Source organism: Topomyia yanbarensis, chromosome 2 (assembly GCF_030247195.1).
Source record: "Topomyia yanbarensis strain Yona2022 chromosome 2, ASM3024719v1, whole genome shotgun sequence".
NCBI classification, from domain to species: domain Eukaryota; kingdom Metazoa; phylum Arthropoda; class Insecta; order Diptera; family Culicidae; genus Topomyia; species Topomyia yanbarensis.
Window position 1 is genome coordinate 15225913 of NC_080671.1, and position 9957 is coordinate 15235869.

The 9957-nt window shown below is 36.0% G+C and overlaps 1 pseudogene; it reads right to left on the reverse strand.

Annotated features, from left to right (window-relative positions):
• Positions 1-6251: 6251 nt before the first annotated feature.
• On the reverse strand, positions 6252-8075 carry LOC131682574 (probable cytochrome P450 6a14; annotated as a pseudogene).
• Positions 8076-9957: the final 1882 nt, after the last annotated feature.

The following is a 9957-nucleotide window of genomic DNA, read 5'->3' on the forward strand; positions in this document are numbered from 1 at the left end:
CGTAATTTATATTTTTGTTTTCGTGATATTTCATTCACGAGATTTGCGTTGGTTTTTCTGGTAGAGTAGTGTGCCTTATGTTCATGATTTCAGGATCTCAGTCACGATTTCCGTAATTTCTATTCAAGTAATCTTGATATTTTTGGTTATAAGGGTTCATGAGTTCCGAATCTTAGTCACGATTTTTGATATTTTAATCACGAGTAGTATAATCTATGTTCATGATTTCAGGACTATTGTCAAAATTTTCGTAATTCATATGCACGGTATTGTGATATTTTATTCTAGAGCTCACATTCGAATTTGACACGTGGAGTAATGTGACTCATGTTCACGTTAAATAACTTTCGGAGTTTTTAACTCGGAGTAACGTGACAATATGATTTGGTCCATTAAAGCGTAACTATTTCGCAGTATCTTGTTTTGTGAACTACATCACGAACACGATTTGTGGCTCTATAATATTGTTTTGCTGCTCAGCGCAGTTTTCGTTTTCTGTCCTGACATCATATTGTACCTTATCGTATGAACAATGATGTTCTAGGTCTTAATAGTTTGCCTGTATCTGGTGCTCCCACCAACTATTAGTCGCTAGAAGCTGGACATAACTATATGATATTTCATGAAAACCCCAAATTTTGTGAAATAGTTCACGTGAAAATTTCAAGACTATGTGCAGAGTTGCAGGAAAATGATTACGGATGTCAACTAAATATCACAAGCACTCAAGATAGATCGTGAACCATGTACTACGAATCATCAACCAGTTCACGAATCCATGAATATCCTATGATTTTGTGAATTATTCCACGTGCACGAATGGTGACTCATGAAAATTGTACTAGGAATCATGAAGCAGTTCATGAACACACGAACAATTTTTTTTTTGATTTTGTGAACTATTTCAAGCGTCTACATGGTCAGGTGTTACTAATATACTAGGAATCATGCATCATTTCACGTTGCCATGAATAAGATTTCATGATATTGTGAACCATTTCACAAGCACGGATTGTTATTCGCTAGGAATCATTAATCAGTTCACGTATACATTAATAATATTTTTTGATTTTATATTTTAACGAATTCATGGCATGGCGATTTGTGACCTTTTTGCTAGAAATGACTATTTCACGAGCATGGATATTGAATCGCGACTAATATATTAGGAATCACGAACTAGTTCACGGATAATGAAGATTAATGAATAATATTCCAGGTTTCCTGAAATATTTCATTTGTTTGATTTTGTGAACTACTTCACAACCACGAAAACCAGATCATGTTCAAGATGTAACAAATCATGAATCAGTTCACGTCGCATAGTAGGACTCTGAATAATGTTCCAAAAAATGTTAATAAAATCACGGTTCAACCTTTGTTTTTGTGAATAATGTTCATAAAATTGTGAACAGTGACTGAAATTCACAAAACAAAAAGAAATATCTCCACTAATAAAAGCCTAATACAGATGTTACTGAATGGAGATATAACATAATTATAAAACACATGATTTTTGTTCATGGTCCTGTTTTCGTAAAGTAAAACGTGATTGTTCCAAAATTCATTGCACTTTATTCATGATTTTGGGAACAATTTGTTCGGTGTATAACTGTCCTGACATTACACTATGGCAATGTACGAAAAATATGTATCAATAAGCCAATAAAATTCATCTAGTAAATTTATGATTTGTTTATGATCCAAATATGACAGTGCCACGTTTGTATTTGAGAACTTACACTACGAGCAGGGCCGTAGACATAAATTACGGGCCTGGGGATCCTGCATAAGGATCCCCTCCATTATTGACTTCGACGGCTTCATATGCTTGAAAATATCGGCCACTGTTCCTCCCGGACCATTACACTGATGACAGTTGATTTGGTCACTTTTAACGGTTTCGCCAACTGGGCGTGCAAGTAATTTGGATTCAGGCTATAGAGTAAGGTGGGGCAAAAGTGCGCACCTAACAGTTTTCGTAAAAAAACTATTGGTAGAAAAGCACTATAAAATCGGCATGATTACAAATTAATACTCTCATCACACATCTTCAAAACGTAATACTAGATATCTCTTAGTTTTGCTTGTAATCCGAGAAATAATTATTTTCTTATGAATACTCAAATGCCCCATGGTCGGGGCAAAAGTGCGCATAGCACGGGGCAAAAGTGCGTACTGATTAAATAGCCGATTTATTACCGCCCATAAATTAAGCTAATCAATTTTAGGATATCCATCCCCTTTTACTCTTCCTTCATAACTAAAAGGTACTCCTCCCTTTATGTTGAAAAACTTGGATGTTTCATCTTTTAAACAATGTCGTTCATGATCAAACTGTCACCCCTCGTAACATAATTATTTGTCATAGTTGGGTGGATCACTACAAAAATTCTTGCGAATATACTATTTATATTGGAAATTCATCTTTATTTACTTATTCATAGTTTTTTGTTTCTTTTTTAATTACTCTGAGCTTTCGGCACTCTATATTTTCCCTTGGAACCAGTTATGCTGATGCTTTTGTTCCTAAACCGCTCATATCAGTCGCTATTTAACCGATGAACTTGCAGTTATTGAAGATGCTGGTCCCTTCTGTAAATCATGGAAGAATTAGTTCAATTTTTATATAAAAAGCTTTATTCGCGTCTTTTTATTGGGGCGGATATGCTATGCACACTTTTACCCCACCGTCAGTTTTTTAACTGAACGTATTAAATTGTTAGGAAAATTACTGAATTTTTTTCATCAAATCAAATATATCCAGCAACGAACCATATATTGAAGATTTTAGGGTACTGTAGTTTTACAGATCCTGATTTATTCAAACAGCCATTTTATGATTCCCAAAATTCAAAAAAATACATCAAAGCAGCGAAAAATGGTCATTCCCCCTTAATTTCAAGCCACTATATTCAAACCTTTCATGCTGATATGTGCGATTAGTTGACTTAATGATATACTAAATCCATACAGAGTTGCCAGGTTCTAGCGCTTGTGTGCTTCTAAAAGTCCTATGCGCACTTTTGCCCCACGCGCACTTTTACCCCACCTTACTCTACTTGAGAAAAATTTCTGTGTGTTGCTCCTTTTGTTTGGTTGACACATTTATAAATGAAGAACAAATGTCTGCAAGCAGGCAAATGAGGGGTTTGAGGATTTGTTGAATATCGAGCAAAGAAATGCGTCAAGTTTAGGTCGACCAAATTTTGATCGCAAATTTTAAATATCTCTACGAAAATTTTAGTGGCTTTGAAAGTAGCCGATTTATTAATATTTCCATATTTATCAAGATGTAACAAATCATGAATCAGTTCACGTCATGTCGGTATTGAATGGCTTTTTTCAAATCTTTGTCTGATTTCAGCTAGAATTCGTTAAAGAAACAAAACACATTCGGCCAAATCGGTAGGCTACAACATTCCCAGTCTCTGAAAATTCAACTTCTCATTTGTTTGGTATCGTTGTTGACTATTTCTGGTTTCAGCCATAACTGATTCAGGTGATTTTTGCGAGTTCTTCATTTACGTATTTGGTACAATATTATTGAAGAACTCATAATTGAAACTTTGCACAAATTGTGAGAGGAAATCAAAAAAAGTAACAAACGAGGAGAAATTAATAAATAGATAAAATGGAACGAAACAAGAAAGCCACAAAATGACACTTAAAATAATGAAAAAAGATTAATAAGACCTAAAACCTAACGGACGATTGGCATAATATACATTAGGCATAATGGACGATTGGCATAATAAACATAATGTTTTCAACCTTTTGTTTGGGTTATAAAAAACTACGCTTTGCTTTGCATACCTTCGTTTAACTTCAACGAGAGATTCTAAATAAAAAATGTAAAAATGTACTGTCCATACGATATAGTCAGAATGATTGGTATGAAACCATCGACTTACTCAAACAGATACGCAGCAGCACCATTTATAATCTCCTGGTATTTAATTGAGTCACTAGGTGCTCCCTATTGACTGCTCTGTCCGGAATAGACTTACTCATGCATGAGAGTATTTACGTTATCCGATATCTATTCATTTGCGCGTGGGTTTTCAACAGTGTATTGTACATGTACATAAACGATATATCAATAGAACATAATTTCAGTTGATTCCGAAATGTTTGGTGATAAAAAGGCTAAAATCCATCCATAAATAACAGATACGCAAAAACGTGACATCGTATGATTATAGATTTTAGAATGATACTCAACCTCAAATAGTGCAGTAAGACATTTGCAATGTCAAAATACGAGAAAGCGCCATAAAAATAGAGAAAAAGGGTCTTCGCCAACTTACCAACATGATCCGGACTCTGCTCGTTTTAGTACAGATTTTGGCAAAAACCTTTATTCATGTGAACGAAAGATAGATATGCTGTAGTTCTAGATTCCCCTCGGCGTCACACAGTGATCACCTTCCATACAAAAGTCGGACAAAACCTCAAAAGTGGCCCGAATTTGATGAAAACTTCACATTAGGGTAATTTTGTGACGCTGAATTCATATTTGATGTTTATTTTTTGTTTTTTATTTCCTCAAAATTTTGGCACGTAGGGTGGTTCGAAAATTCAACATTTACAAATATAAAGTGCACTATTTCCAAAAATTCATTTTCAAAAAAATAGGTGCAGTGATTTTTTTAGAAGAACACACATTTTTTCAATTGTTGATAGTGATAAGACACATCTATAAATTATATTGCGAACCCTGGGTAGTCAAAGGCTACCATGCGTCTCCTTCAGACGTATCATGAAAAATCACCTTTTTTCATAGCTCGGGGCAGAAAGGGGCAAAACAAGATATTCATTTTCGGAAAGTACACTAATTTTCAAGTATCGTGAACAACAAGCGATCTTTCCGAACCGTTTCAAAAAAAGTACAGCCACTTTGAACATTACAACTTTAAACTATTGCTCGATTTATTATTTGTTTTTCATGTCTGAGCGAGAAGAAAGGCTTGTATCGACTAAATTGAATGGCAGCTATAAGTCCAGCGAATAACCTTTCACATGAAATCAGTTTGACCCCAATCGGAATCTTAACTAAAAAGATATATGCATTTGAATAACTTAGGTTTGAAAATAGTTTTCCTCTGAATATATCATCTATTTCACCTTTGAAGCCATGTAAAAAATCGAACTGTCGTCCTCGGAACTTAATATTTCGAGAAGATTCTATTCAATCTGTTAAGAAACAGAGAAAAATGTTAAATCATGAAAAATCAAAAATAAAATTTTGAGATTTTGTCCGGCTAGGCGACACTGTGCGTCATCATCATCTGATGCGGAAAACTCTAATAATCACAATGTAGTTAGTAAAATGCGAAGAATTTTTTTCTCCAAAACTATCGGGGTTTCTTTGAACTTGTGTGGGACTTGCTTCAGCAAATGTCCAATAGGATCATTTCATTCAAACGTCAATTTTGTTCTAAGCAGGCTCAATTACTATCCTTATGGATTTTTTTTGTATATTCTCGATTGATTCAAATATTTTCGTGTAATTAAAAGCATAAAAAAATTCCCTTTAATTAAACTGATCTTTTTTTGTGACAGCAAACAATTTTGTCATTTAAGCCTCCAAAAATGACAATTTTTATTGTTTGATGTTTGTTTCAGACTATTTTCTCAAAAACATCGATAAAAGTCATATTAATCATTCCCATGCATTTCTTTTTTTTCTGTACGTCGCAATACTGGATCGCAAAATTTTTCTTTTCAATTTAATAATATTGCTGATCAAAATTACCCTAAAACTTATGGAAGGAAATTTAAATGAAAAATTCTTCAAAATGTTTGAGCAACTTCACGACAAGTGATGAATGTTTCCCCGTTACATAGCACAGCAAAATTTTCCACAATGAAATTATCCAAAAGATCAACTCCCAATGAAAATCTAAGAATAGTCCAGTTAACTGGATACACACTCACCTGATGGACAAAGTTGGGTACGTGAGAATGGCAAAATTATGCTTGTATTAATATTTTTCTGTGAGGATAACCTGTCACATTCTGATATTTACGGAAAGGCGGAAACCAAACATTAAAAAACTTTGACTTTAAAAGTGAAATGTTAAGAAAAATCCGACCTGAACCGTACCCGGTGATAACAAAAATGTGTCAATCCCAAAGAGACGGATATGCGTTGATTTTTTTTTTCAACATTGAACGAAATTTTTTCTGATGATGGTATTAGAACGATGGGCAATTGTGAAGATTGATAACAAACATCATCACTTCGTTATATTAACTATCATAATATACAGTTAAGGTATCAACAAGTCACATAGTGACGAAATAATTAACAAATTCTCTCTACTTTTAACGGAAGCCCACCTTCTGGAGAAAGAATTATACTTTTTACATCAAAATTGACCGGGACCTTGCACTTCTCTCCGATATCAAACTTGAAGTTCTTCAGCAGGTATATAAGACCCACTTTAGCCTGCAACATTCCGAACCGAAGTCCGATACAGATGCGGGGACCTTCTCCGAATGGTGTCCACGCGTACGGATGTCTCGTCTGCAATTGCTCAGGACTAAAACGTTCCGGGTCGAATCGCTCTGGATCCGGAAACACTCCTGGGTCGTGATGGATTCCGTAAACCGGAATGAAAACTTTAGTCCCGGATTCGATGATGATTTTTGTGCCCGGCACCTGGTAGTCTTTGGTAGCTTCACGGAAATGAACCGGTACCGGTGGGTACTTACGAAGAGCCTCTGAAAATGCATTCAAAAATGATTTTGATTATTCGTGCTAAATATAAATAGATCAACACAACTCACCGTTTAAAATTTTATCAAGATATGTCATATCATTCACAGATTCGTACGTGATTTCACCACCATGTTTAGCTAAAACGTCCATAACATCCTGGCGACCCTTCTGCTGTATGCACTGATTCTGCGACAGTTCGTATAGCGTCCAAGTGAGAAGAGTTGAACTTGTTTCGAATCCAGCTCCAAAGAACAAGAAGCATTGTGCCGCTAATTCATTGAACGACAATAGACCTTCTCCACTTTTACTTTCTTCGGGGTTTCTCATCTGAATCAGTAAATCCATAAAATCATTTCTCTTAATATTGTTCTTCACTCTGTAGTCGACGGTTTCTCGAACAACATTTAGGAAAAAATCCGACACATCCTTTTCGAGCACTCTAACGCCAGCTTTCTTCGCCAACTCGGGTGCAGCATTATGAAACACATTTTTGACCTGGCCTCGCTGATCTTCAAAAAACTTTCTACCCATCACTCGGAACTGAGCATCCGGATCCTTCATTGAGTTGCACTCGATCCCGAAGGCACACATTCCAATGACATCAGTTGTGAAGCGGGCCAGCAGATCCTTCATTTCAAACTCACATCCACGCCCAACCTTTTCTTCTAAAAAGTCATTGAACTGCTTTCCCGCCGCTACGATCGTACAAAACATCATCTTCATCTTCCCGGAAGTAAACGTAGGTGACAGCTTCTGTCTCAAGGACTTCCACTTGCTGCCAGGTAGACTGAACATGTGGGCCGATAGTTGTTGGAGGATGGATGTTTCATTGTAGAACGTACCACGATCCGTGAAGTGTTGAAAATCTTTCACTAAAACACATTTCACCAGCTCCAAATCTGTCACCACGGCCACCGGTTTGACATACATATAGACCCCACTGAGCGGACCGGAACTTTTCAGCTTATTGTAGAACCGCGCGAATATCATTCCAAGCTGTTCGGTGTGATCCAGAGTTTTGGTGTTTACGTAGAAAAACTCCGGCTTCAGATGCGGAACATTTCGCCGGGCCCAATAGGTTTGTTGCCGCTTCACGATATAGGTAAACGATAACAGCCACCATGGCCGCGGCCATGATTATTTCCACAGCCACCATTTCGTGATGATTGCGGTCTCGCGATTTTTTTTGTTTTGTTCATCAACCGGTGCGAATAATTCGAAAACTGTTTCGCGACTTGGAATTTCATTTTCGCGGACCTCATATTTATAGACGCAAGCGTTTATCTCGCAAAGAGCTTTCTTATTTGTACGCAACGCAACGATGACTAAGCACATTTTGGTGGGTTCGTTTATACCGTTCTGTTTTGAAAACACACATAGACGGTTGTGGTCTCCTCCTGGTTGGTGATTGGCGAGTTCCGATTTTTTTTTTGCGCAAATCATGTTGGATTATAGATTGGTGTCTGTTTAGCGCGTGGAAGCAGTGGCGTAGCTAGAAACTCAATTTAAAACTGGAGAAGAGTTTTTGTATTAAGCGTGCAAATATATTACAAAAGCCATCAACTAATTCAAAGATGCTCACAGCACAAAATTTTCGGCTGAGACACTGGTCATATAAACCTGTCGTCCTATATTCAAGCAATAACACATGCATTTAATAAATTTGGCAGAAGTACAACGGTACTATGATTAAAAAGGGAATGCCACTTTTATTTTTAGTTACGTATAGTGCTTTTATTGTATATGTTTAAAATTCAAGCTCACCACATCCGATATTTATGCTGTCACGACCGATCTGGCCGGTGAAAACAACACGAACGTAACATTCTAAAACAGGTTTTCAAAGGGTAGTATTGAGGTAGAAAAATTGACAGTGTTATAAATCATTTGTGCTAGCACAGATTAAATATCAATTTGAGAAACTTTAGATAAGGTAATGCACATATTTTGACCCAATTTTAGGGAGAATGCCGCACTAGTCCGCTAATTATTTAGCGTACAATTGATAAAATGCATATAAAAGGGTCTTTGCTTCGTTCGTAAGTGGCGGTATAATATCAAGTATCTCCTCCAAATGCTAAAAGGATTAGTGCAACGAAAATTTATATCAAATTTCACCTTACTATTGAAATCATTGAGATAAACAAGGATGACTGCACAGAAAAAAATTAGCATGTAATATCATATAAATAAAAGTGTAAAATCAATTTTTTTTATATGCTCCCATTATATGCATTGATTTTAATTTAATTGTCAATCAACTGTTTTACTCAAACAATGCCACTTCACAGCAGTATTGGGTGACATTTCATTTAACTTTAAACTTTTTTGCGATCCTACCAACGATTTCAAATGATTAGGCTGATAAGAGGAATAGGGTGAAAATAGGCTATCGCTTTTGTTTCGATGCTACACAATATGAAGTCATCAGCCTTACAAGGTTTTTCTCAGTACATGCGAGTAGACGTACCGTCGCTTCGGCATGGATTATCGAGTAACCTTCATATTAATTCTGTCATTGAAGGCGGGCTTTTTATTTCCTCATACGATGTGCACAACAAGAAAACTAAACCAATAAATAACTGAGCAGTACGGAAACACTATGTGTAGATAACACCCACCAATAGAATATTGGATTCGAAAAAGTGACAGTGCACTTTTGGGAAATACTCTAGTGTTGGAAAACAGAATGTAATGGGAAGCAAACTAAAAATCACATTGAGTTTGAGAGGAAGAACCTTTTTGACAACTTTTTAATTGCTAACATTGCTTCCCTGAGAGTAGAGCCATGATGTACAGAAGGTTGCCTCATAATATGTTCTTCTCATTTGTGCGTAGAGCAAGTAGTGGAACTTATAAGGGAACAACACACAATGCAGTATAGAGTTGTAATATAAAAGGGTGACTGAAGGGATTTCAAACAAGGTTAACCGAGCCCGTAAGCAAAAGCACTTTGTGGGAAGACAAATTATTTCTAAAATAAAACTACAAGCGGCAGCCCTTTGGTATCGTACGAACTGTTGACGCTGGACTACAATACCATAATACCATAATATTTTGATTATATTTCAATCGTATATTTGGATGTACATAAACAAACGAAATATATTTATTTTGTTTAGTTTATGTTATAATAAGCAGAATCCCAATTGAAGGATAAACAATTAGCAACAAAATCTGATATACATGAAGTCGATCACGAGCTGTGAAAATTCAGCGAAATTATCTGA